The 11,151-nt window shown below is 61.5% G+C and overlaps 1 pseudogene; it reads left to right on the top strand.

Moving 5' to 3' along the window:
• Positions 1-732: 732 nt before the first annotated feature.
• Positions 733-10,821, top strand: LOC125351576 (annotated as a pseudogene).
• The last annotated feature ends 330 nt before the right edge of the window (positions 10,822-11,151 follow it).

Raw genomic sequence — 11,151 nt, 5'->3', positions numbered from 1 at the left:
GAACACTGGGAAAGCTTCCGAACACACTTCTAGAAAGCCTCCCAGGCTTCACTCCAGCCTGGAGAGCGAGGCGAGGGTAGATGGGCTGCAGAGCTGGCGCTCCGGGGGAGGAAGCTGTGCTGAGCTCTGTAGACCCCGGCCCCGGCCCCCGGAAGACCCGAGCCCAGGTTAGGATGTGCAGTCGGCCACGACAACGACGACACATGGGCAGAGAGCTGTGTTAGGCTGGGCCGCCTGGTAGGTGCCGAGGCAGGACAGCCATGAGCCACTCCCAACCTCTCCCCTTCCCTTTCCCCCAGCACTCCACTCAGGACGGGTACCACCACGGAACACCAAGCACCACCGCTCCTGGAGCACAGCCTAGGCACACAGTTGACTGACCATAGACGGACCCACAGGAGACAGACGGACAGACAGGTGGATGGGCGGACAGATGACAGGCAGAGAGCAGTAGATAGAGCGATGACACACAGTCCCATCTGTCCACTGGCATGCCTGCCGGGTGCTGCCCCTGGGCACAGACCCTGGCTGGTGGTAAACAAGCTGGACAACATCCCAGCACACAAACATCACTAATGACAGCCAGGGGCCTCTTGCCAGCAGGAAGGGGAAGCTGGGGGCCAGGACAACAGCCCTGGAGGGATATAAAAGCCAGCGGCCACTGTACCCACACACACACTCACACACACACACGCACACACACACTCACATCTCCTCCCAGCCCAGCCCGCCATGGCCGCCTCCACCATGTCCGTCTGCTCCGACGCCTGCACCAACGCCTCCTGGCAGGTGGACAACTGCCCAGAGAGCTGCTGCGAGCCCTGCTGCTGCCCGCAGTCTAGCTGCCAGCCCTGCGGCTGCGCCCCCCGCCCCCGGCCTGACCCTCCTCTGCTCCCCGGCCAGCTGTGTGTGCAGCCCCTGCTGCCAGTCCGTCTGCACCAGCTGCTGCACGCCCTGCTGCTGCCCGCAGTCTAGCTGCCAGCCCTGCGGCTGCACCGGCTCGCCCTGCCAGCAGGCCTGCTGTGTGCCCATGTGCTGCAGGCCCATGTGCTGTGAGCCCGTGTGCTGCACGCCGGTGTGCTGTAAGCCCGTGTGCTGTGAGCCCGTGTGCTGCAGGCCTGTGTGCTGCATGCCCATGTGCTGCACGCCCGTGTGCAGTGGGGCTTCCTCCGGCTGCTGTCAGCCCTGCGGCTGCACCTGCCCACCCTGCCCGCCGTCCTCCAGCGTGTCCCTGCTGTGCAGGCCCGTGTGCAGGCCGGCCTGCGGGGCGCCCGCCTCCTGCGGCTGCGCCCCCTGCTGCCAGCCCAGCTGCTGCCGCCCCGCGGCCTCCTGTGTCTCCTTGCTGTGCCGCCCCGCCTGCTCCTGCCCGGCCTGCGGCCCCCACACATCCTGCTGCTGACGGGCGCGGCCGGGCCATGGCGCAGGTGGCTCCCTCCCCATCCTACTGCAAGCCTTTGAGCTGCCTCCGCCTCTAAACTCCCCCAGGCTCAGGCCCAGCCTCACCTCTGTTTAGTCCTGGAGACGCTGTGAAACCACAGACACCCCGCCTCATCCTCTGATCCAGCCCTCTGCGGTCTCCAGGCTGACGGACTCAGCCCCCCAGACATGGCTGTGCACCTTGTGGCCTGAAGTCTCCTGGAGAACCTCGGGAACCCAATAAAGCGCTCCGCCTGCCCCACTGTGTGCACTGCCCTTTGTCCCATGTTTTCTGTTGAATGGGCCTCCTGCAGCCCCCCTTCGGGCCCCCCTCACACTGCAGTGAGGGCTCTGGTGGCCCCCGCGGCCCCCCAGCAGGCTGGTCCCCCTCCCAGGCACCGCCTGCTATCACAGGTCGACTCATGGCAGGGCCTCTCGTGAGGACTCCCTAGTGGGGTCCCTGGCCAACGCCCGGACCTGGCTGGGTGCAGAGGTCAGCGGTCAGCTGGACTCACTCTGCCCAGCCCAGCCCTGCCCTCGTGCCCAGGCCCTCCCATCTCCTGCACTCAGTGCAGCTGCAGATCTCACGAGAGCTTTCTACCAAGAAAAACAAGAAGAGCCCAGCTGTGTCCCTCCCGACGGCCCACTCGGGCTCGGCAGCCGCCCCCACCCATTCCCAAAATGGCTCCTGGCGGCCGGGCACCTTCTCCTCCAGCGCCTTCTTTCCCTCTGCCCCCGCCGCCCACCCCACGGCAAGAGCCCTGTCCCAGCTCAGGGCTGCCCTGTGAGCCCCTCTCTGCGCTGGCCTCGGGGTCTCTCCTGCTCTCCCCCGGGTTCTGGCTGGATCCTGTGCTGCACAGAATCCCCTTCCTCCGCTCCCTTCAGTGCACAGGAACCTCAGCGGCTCCTCTGTCCTGGTGGCCTCCGCTGGCCACACCCACACCCTCCCCCGGCCACACCCCCACCCCCACCGGCCACACCCACACCCTCCCCCCGCCACACCCACACCCCCACCGGCCACACCCACACCCTCCCACCGGCCACACCCACACTCCCACCGGCCACACCCACACCCCCACCGGCCACACCCACACCCTCTCCCCGCCACACCCACACCCTCCCCCCGGCCACACCCACACCCCCACCAGCCACACCCACACCCTCCCACCGGCCACACCCACATCCCCACTGGCCACACCCACACCCACACCAGCCACACCCACAGCCCTCCCCCCGGCCACACCCACACCCTCCCCCCAGCCACACCTGTTGGGGATTCATCTTGGCCTTAAGGGGGGAAGGGCGAGGAGAGCGCTCCCGAGACGCCGCCCTTCCCCCAGCCCTGGGGCAGTGCAGAAGTGAGCCACACCTATCTCCTTCTGGGTCCGAAACCAGAAGGGGTAGCTTTGAGACCATCCCCCACCTTGCGCCAGCGAGCAGGTGTGCTCTCCTATCGAAGGCTTTGCCCAGAGGGCGTTACTATGGGAAGTGACGTTAGCCCATGAGGGAGGTCCTTGGGAGCTGCTCTTGGATGGACAAGCTCGCCAGCCTATCGCCAGCTCATGCTCAATCCTCGTCATCATCATATTACTGTGAGCCCCTCCCGATTAAACCGGATTGCTCTCCGAAGCGTCTCCGAGATCCATGTGCGCCTGGCTTCCTTGGTGGGTAAGGAGGGAGGAAAAGGGGATCTCGTTCAGCCACGTGCACCTTAGGCTAGCCCGTGTCCCTCGCTCCACCTTGGCCACCCGCGGGTCAGGTGCCCAGGGGAGAGGGTGAAAAGGGGAGCACTGATAAGGGAGTAAGCTGAGCATCCCCGCACCAGGGGAGGTGAATCTAGCCCAGCACACACCCACACCCCCACCCCCACCGTCCACACCCTCCCAGCGGCCACACCCACACACCCACCGGCCACACCCACACCCTCCTGCCGGCCACACCCACACACCCCCACTGGCCCTGGAGGCCGGGCCTGCTGTTCTGCCCTCCTTGTGGTCAGGTGGAGGGACCCACTGGGACGGATCTGGTTCTTCCTCCTAGCCCAATCCTGAGCAGCGCCTCACCCTGCCAGAGGCCTATCCTGGCCCCTCACCAATGTCACCTTTGCCATCCAACATCTCTGCTCGGTTGTTTGCTAAATGGCTTCACAAAACTGCAGAAGGGGGGGATGGGTAAGGTAGGGCTCTGGGGGCCCAGAAAGCCGCAGAAGTCAAACTCACGCCTCCCCCCATTCCCTATATAATTCCCCTCACCCATAATAGCCTCCCTCTTTTTCCTTCCCGTCTCTCTCCACACACCTCCACTCCATGTGGGCCAGCAGTTTGCTCTTCCCCCCTCCCAATAAACTGTTTTCTGCCTGAATCATGTGGTGGTTTCCTTTTGGAAAACCTCACAGCCAGCCTCAGAGAAAGCCCTCAAGGACAATTCCCAGACAAACACTGGGTCCTGCCCCGGGTCTCTGTGGCAGGCAGGGCTAAAAAGCCACCGAAGGAGAGGGTCGGGGAGGACCACCGTCTACCTACTTCCGTGACTAAGGGGGTCCTGGATCACGAGGCTATGCCTCAAAAACCAACAATTCAACAATAAAGGGCTGTAGTCAGAATGAAGAGGAAGAAAATCTAAACAACAAATGCAATAAAACAATGATAACATTGGTTAATCAAATAAAGGAATAAATCTTTTTAAAACTAGACAAATTCAATAAGAGTTTAACAAACAAGAGAATACATACAAACAGCCGAATGAACGAGAGAAGGCAATGCAGGGTACAAGAGAGAAATTCAATAAGCAGATGGAAAATGGAGGGGGGAATCAAATTGAAATGTTGCCCAAATAAAAAGGCCAGTCAAAGCCTCAGTAACAGAGCAGAGGGACCTGAGACAGGGCACAGGCTGAATGAAAGCAGAGGGATTGGATCAAAGATTTTGTGAAATATATTTTTAATTTAGGAAATTAAAAATAAAACACTAGGGAGATGTTACAAGACCTCTCTGTTAAAAGCTCAAACCTACAAATTGTGATGGTAGATGATGAACCAAAAAGAAAAAGTAAAGGCATTGAGAACCAATTCCACAAAAGAGAGGGTCATCTGTGCAGTGAAGGTCTTCAGAACATAAAGAAGAGACACCACAGACACGTAAGAGTAAAAGCACCAACTACAGAGAATGAAAGAATAGTGAAAGACGCAAAAGAGAAGACACAGGAACTTAGAACGACAAGAACATTAGAATAACAGACAACACAGACACAAAGTACAAGGAGCATGGAGAGACAAAATTCAGCTCTGAAAGACATCGCCAACCCCCAGCTACTCTATGCAGTAAAGCTTCACATCAAAATTGATGGAGAAATCAAAATCTTCCATGGTAAAGAAAAGTGAAAGGAATCCATGACTCCTAGACTGGCACCACACACACACACACACTTAAGAAAATGCTACCTACAGAAGAGGAAAATAAAAAGCAGGAAGATACAAGAAAGACTCTAGCAGAAGAGAAGATCAGCAAAGCAGGAAGAAGAAAGAAGCAAGCAACAAACCCCACAAGACTATAGGAGATACAGTATCCACTTACATTAACATTGAATGTTCATGGTCTTAACTCCCCAATGGAAAGATGCAGAGCATAAACTTGGCTTCACAAAAAGCCAGAGCTGCCGGGCGCCGGTGGCTCGCGCCTGTCATCCTAGCCACTCAAGAGGCGGAGATCGAAGGATCATGGGATGAAGCCATCCCCAACAGCAAAGTCCTATCTGCAACCAACTACCGAAAGAGCCCGAAGTGGAGCTGTGGATCAAATGTAGAGCAATAAAGTTACCAGCCTTGAGCCCAAGGAGCTTGGGGACAGCACCCTGGCCCTGAGTTCAAGCCCCAGGACTGGTAAAATAAAAAGCAAGACCCAACCATTTGTTGCATGCCAGAGCTACATCTGACTGAGGACGCTTGGCAGTGGGCAGGAGGCGGAGGCGGGCTGGGTTAAGCCTTCTTAGTCATAAGGTATTTGACACAAAAGCAGAGGGCTGAACCTGGCTTCTGGCCAACCGTGTGAACTCTAGGACTGAGGAACTCCCGCGGCGACCAGAATCCCAGCTCAACCAGATGTTCTCAGGCAAGCCCCATGGGCTGGGGACAGCTCTGGAAAGTTCCTGCTACAGCTAGAACCTGGGCTCTTGCCAGGAATGCTGTTTCCCCTTGGGGACAACTGCTGCCGCTGTAAGCCATGCAAACAATATGGGATACCGAGCAGCGCCATCTTGCTTCTGTGAGAGGGCACGGTGTGGCTCCGTCCAGTGTCACAGTGCAGCCCCCTCACGCATCTGCGCCCTGCGTGGTGTGGCCCTGTTCCTCAGAAGGAGAGGCCGAGGCCCACAGAGGAGGGCACGAGAAGCAGCAGCGATACAGCAAGCAGGCCCTGGAGTCTGGCAGCCGGAGCCTGGTCTCCCAGACACCGCCCACTGAGCACCCCCAGCCGGTGCAGCGAACAGGATGCCACCGCCCCCAGGTGGTTAGGGCTAGAGCGGCGGGGAGGGGATGCTGGAAACGCCTGTAATCCCAGCCTGCTGAAGGCCACTCCACCCCCCTCACACACACACACCCCCACACCCCCGACAAGGCCCAGCTCCTCTTCCGGGCCTCGCCCACCCAGCTATGGACTCCAGGGCTGTCCTGGTCTTCATCATGCCCACACCTGGGGCCCACACCCGTGCCCCGCCCCTCCCCTCCCTGTGGCCGCTGCCTGGCTCTCCAGAGGAACTGCCTGGCCACCCTGACGGCTTCTGCTTCCCCACCCAGGTCCAGGAAGCTGAGCATAGGTGGTGACCATGAGCGAGTCAGAAGAGGATTTGTCAGTGTCAGAGACCCTAATACAAATAAATAAGCCTGGAGCCACGGTGCAATCAAACCTTTCTCACGGTGTCAGGACAGCTGGGCTCACAAGGTCGAGGGTTTATTCTGGCTCCTGGTGGCTGAGGTTTCTGTCCGTGGCCGGCCCCCTCCTGTGGGCCTGGGATGAGGAACTCCATGGCAGGACAGAGCCGCTAGGATCATGGCAGCAAGGAAGGAGATGGCATTGAAGGCAGGCCTCCCCAGCCCCCTTCCCCAAGGGGCGGACCTCCGTGAAGCCCGTTCAGCATGGATTCCTCTCCAGATTACCTTGTGATGGCTTAGCACCTTGTGACCCAGTGCCCCTCCATGGTGCCCCCAGCCAGGGCCACGCCAGCCACACAGGAGCCTTTGGGGCATCCAGTCCCGACCCTGAGGAAGAGGGGCTCTCACACACATGGGTGCAAGAGCCATCACAGGCCACTCTGCCAGGCCTCTGCCTCACAAAGACCCCTGCCACCTTACACAGAAAACAGTCCTGACCTGAGCCCTGGAGACCCACCCCGCTGGTCCCTGCTGCTCAGCTACACGGGACATGTCACGTAGGACACCACCACGCTGGTCCCTGCTGCTCAGTCATGTGGGACTCAACACGTGGGACACCACCACGCTGGTCCCTGCTGCTCAGCTACACGGGACATGCCACATGGGACACCACCCCGCTGGTCCCTGCTGCTCAGCTACACGGGACGTGCCACGTGGGACACCACCACGCTGGTCCCCGCTGCTCAGCCACGTGGGACTCACCACGTGGGGCACCACCACGCTGGTCCCCGCTGCTCAGTCATGTGGGACTCACCACGTGGGACACCACCACACTGGTCCCTGCTGCTCAGCTACACGGGACGTGCCACGTGGGGCACCACCACGCTGGTCCCCGCTGCTCAGTCATGTGGGACTCACCACGTGGGGCACCACCACGCTGGTCCCCACTGCTCAGCCACGTGGGACTCTCCCTGTGGGACACCACCACGTGGGACACCACCACGCTGGTCCCCGCTGCTCAGTCATGTGGGAATCACCACGTGGGACACCACCACGCTGGTCCCTGCTGCTCAGCCACATGGGACTCGCCACGTGGGACACCACCACGCTGGTCCCTGCTGCTCAGCCACATGGGACATGCCACGTGGGGCACCACCATGCTGGTCCCCGCTGCTCAGCTACACGGGACATGCCACGTGGGACACCACCACGCTGGTCCCCACTGCTCAGCCACGTGGGACTCGCCCTGTGGGACACCACCACGTGGGACACCACCACGCTGGTCCCCACTGCTCAGTCATGTGGGACTCACCACGTGGGACACCACCACGCTGGTCCCTGCTGCTCAGCCACATGGGACTCGCCACGTGGGACACCACCACGCTGGTCCCTGCTGCTCAGCCACATGGGACTCGCCACGTGGGACACCACCACGCTGGTCCCTGCTGCTCAGCCACATGGGACTCGCCACGTGGGACACCACCACGCTGGTCCCCACTGCTCAGCCACGTGGGACTCACCACGTGGGGCACCACCACACTGGTCCCTGCTGCTCAGCCACATGGGACTCGCCACGTGGGACACCACCACGCTGGTCCCTGCTGCTCAGTCATGTGGGACTCGCCACGTGGGACACCACCACGCTGGTCCCCGCTGCTCAGTCATGTGGGAATCACCACGTGGGACACCACCACGCTGGTCCCCACTGCTCAGCCACGTGGGAATCACCACGTGGGACACCACCACGCTGGTCCCTGCTGCTCAGCCACATGGGACTCGCCACGTGGGACACCACCGCGCTGGTCCCTGCTGCTCAGCCACATGGGACGTGCCACGTGGACACCACTACGCCGGTCCTTGCTGCCCAGTCACGTGGGATTCACCATGTGGGACACCGCCACGCTGGTCCCTGCTGCCAGTCACGTAGGAGTCAGCGCTGTGGGACTTGCCAGTGTGATCCCTGCTGCTTGGCACGTGGGACTGAAAGCTGAAGAACTACACCTTGTAACCCACGAGGAGGAAAACCACTGGACTCTCCAAAATAGCTGCGGGGGGTGGGGGAGGCTAAAGGAGAGGGGAGAGGTTCAAGTGGCGCGGTGCTGTCCACGCCGGCACAGGCCTTGAGTTCCCACTCTAGGCACTAGAGAGAAGAAACTAGAAAACACGTCTTGAGGACCCCACCCAGGGACGGCCTGTCCAGCCCCAGATGCTGCCTGGTTGCTGAGCCTGGTGGCAATCCTGCCACATCTGGCGATACGCGTCGACCTTTGCCTCCTCTGTGCCATCTCCCGCCACACAAAGCTCCCTGTGGGGTGCACTTGGATCATGTTCCCCTCTCTGGAGAATCAGACATTGGTCTCCAACTCCCAGGAGGGGCATCGTCCCAGAGTGCGGGTCGCAGAGCATTCCATGACCACCATGGTGGTCCCATCCTGAGGCTGGGCAGATCAGGGAAACCAAGGCAAGGAAAAGAGGAGCCAGGCATTCAGACACTAGTAATGCACTAGGAGTGTGCAGGCAGCCGTAGAACAGGGGAGGCTGACTGTGTACATTGCAAATATGGGTGAAGATGTTCACAATGAAATGTCTAAGATGAACCCTCCCCCCCCCCACATATAACATAAGCCAACAGAAAAAGGCCCATGGCACTATTTTCTTTGCTTTTCTTATACCCTCCCCCCAACTAAGCTGCAACATTTAGTAAAAAAGGAAAAAGGAAACAGAGGAAGAAGCAACACTTTCCTCTGACTTTGCCCTCTTGCCCTAACAATCCGTGCACCCTGGAAGCCAAGTGTGTGGTACAGAGAGCTACTTGTCCTGCAGAGGAGAAAGGGCGCTGGAGATGGCGACTCCTCTGGGCCTGAAAAGTGCTTGCCAAGGAGAATATTCGTGTCAGGGGCTGCGTGGAGAGGGATATCCTGACCATTTCACGATGACCTTGACATCCTCTCTATCAACCAACCGTGACGTCTCGGGTCTGATCAATACACAGTGCACCCGCAGGAATTAGCTCACATCTGACAGGAGAGAAGGGAGCAAGCCCCCCGCCCAGCCGGCAAACATCACCGATGGTGCAGCTGGGGTGCCATTAGGTGTGTCCGCACCCACACTGAGGGGTGTGCCCGCCTTGCTGTCCTTTGCTGAACTTACGCCACCCTGGGTCTCCCTGTCATGTAACAGCACCATACGCTGGGTCCCTGGGGGCCCAGGGGAGGCCCCTCCCTCTCGAAGACCCCTGGGCCGAGCGAGTGCTGGCGACTCACTAGCTGCAGAAACGTGGTGGCAAATGAGAGGGAAGATGGCGTGGCAGACCCCAACTCACCAACACCTGAGCCTACAGAGCGGCAGAGATGGCTCACTCACGCCCGCTGTCCCCTTCCCAGCCCCCCACCCCCAGCCCCGGGGCCCAGAGCCCGCAGAGATCACTCACTCATGCCTGCTGTCCCCTTCCCAGCCCCCCCACCCCCAGCCCAGGCCCCCAGAGCCCGCAGAGATTGCTCACTCATGCCCGCTGTCCTCTGCCCACGAAGGCCAGGCCCGCCTAACACAGCCCTGATGTTTACAAGCCGCATGGCTCTCCAGGAAACACAACAGCCATAATGAGGGAGCTCTAGGAACAGCCCCAACACCAACACGGAAAGGGGTGCTTCTAGGAGCAGGAAAGCAGACAACCTGAGGGAGTGGAGGGGTATAAAAGCTACAACCCAACAACACACACACACACACACACACACACACACACACACACACCCTCACCGCCTCCTCCCAGCCCAGCCCAGCCCGCCATGGCCGCCTCCACCATGTCCGTCTGCTCCGACGCCTGCACCAACGCCTCCTGGCAGGTGGACGACTGCCCAGAGAGCTGCTGCGAGCCCTGCTGCTGCCCGCAGTCTAGCTGCCAGCCCTGCGGCTGCGCCCCCGCCCCCGGCCTGACCCTCCTCTGCTCCCCGGCCAGCTGTGTGTGCAGCCCCTGCTGCCAGTCCGTCTGCACCAGCTGCTGCGCGCCCTGCTGCTGCCCGCAGTCTAGCTGCCAGCCCTGCGGCTGCACTGGCTCACCCTGCCAGCAGGCCTGCTGTGAGCCCGTGTGCTGCAGGCCAGTGTGCTGCACGCCCATGTGCTGCACGCCCGTGTGCTGCACGCCGGTGTGCTGTAAGCCCGTGTGCTGCAGGCCCGTGTGCTGCACGCCTGTGTGCTGCAGGCCCGTGTGCTGCACTCCCATGTGCTGCAGGCCCGTGTGCTGCAGGCCCGTGTGCTGCAGGCCCGTGTGCTGCAGGCCCATGTGCTGCACGCCCGTGTGCGGTGGGGCTTCCTCCGGCTGCTGCCCGCCCTGCGGCTGCACCTGCCCGCCCTGCCCGCCGTCCTCCAGCGTGTCCCTGCTGTGCAGGCCCGTGTGCAGGCCGGCCTGCGGGGTGCCCGCCTCCTGCGGCTGCGCCCCCTGCTGCCAGCCCAGCTGCTGCCGCCCCGCGGCCTCCTGTGTCTCCCTGCTGTGCCGCCCCGCCTGCTCCCGCCCGGCCTGCGGCCCCCACACATCCTGCTGCTGACGGGCGCGGCCGGGCCGCGGCGCAGGGGCCGCACGGCTGCCTCAGGGCCGACCTCCAGCTGAGCCTCCGCGCCGCCTCAGCCGGCACCCGGCACCGCGCTGGCCGCTGCCCCGCTTCCGGCTGCGAGCACGCGGCCCGCCCGCCAGGCCTGGCGGCGCTCGCCCGGAAGACCGGGGCCCCTCCCCGGGCCCCCTCCCCAGCGCCCCGTCCCCTCTGCCCCCCCTCCCCACTCTTTCTCCCCCCTCCCTGCCATGTCTCGTCCCGCAATAAATAAACTCTCCCCCGGGCCCTGTCCTGGGCGCCCTCAGCCCCTCTCGCTGCCTCCTGGGA

Source organism: Perognathus longimembris, chromosome 5, assembly GCF_023159225.1.
Source record: "Perognathus longimembris pacificus isolate PPM17 chromosome 5, ASM2315922v1, whole genome shotgun sequence".
Lineage (NCBI taxonomy): Eukaryota > Metazoa > Chordata > Mammalia > Rodentia > Heteromyidae > Perognathus > Perognathus longimembris.
The sequence above is the reverse complement of the archived record's forward strand: the minus strand, read 5'-3'. Positions and strand labels throughout refer to the sequence as shown.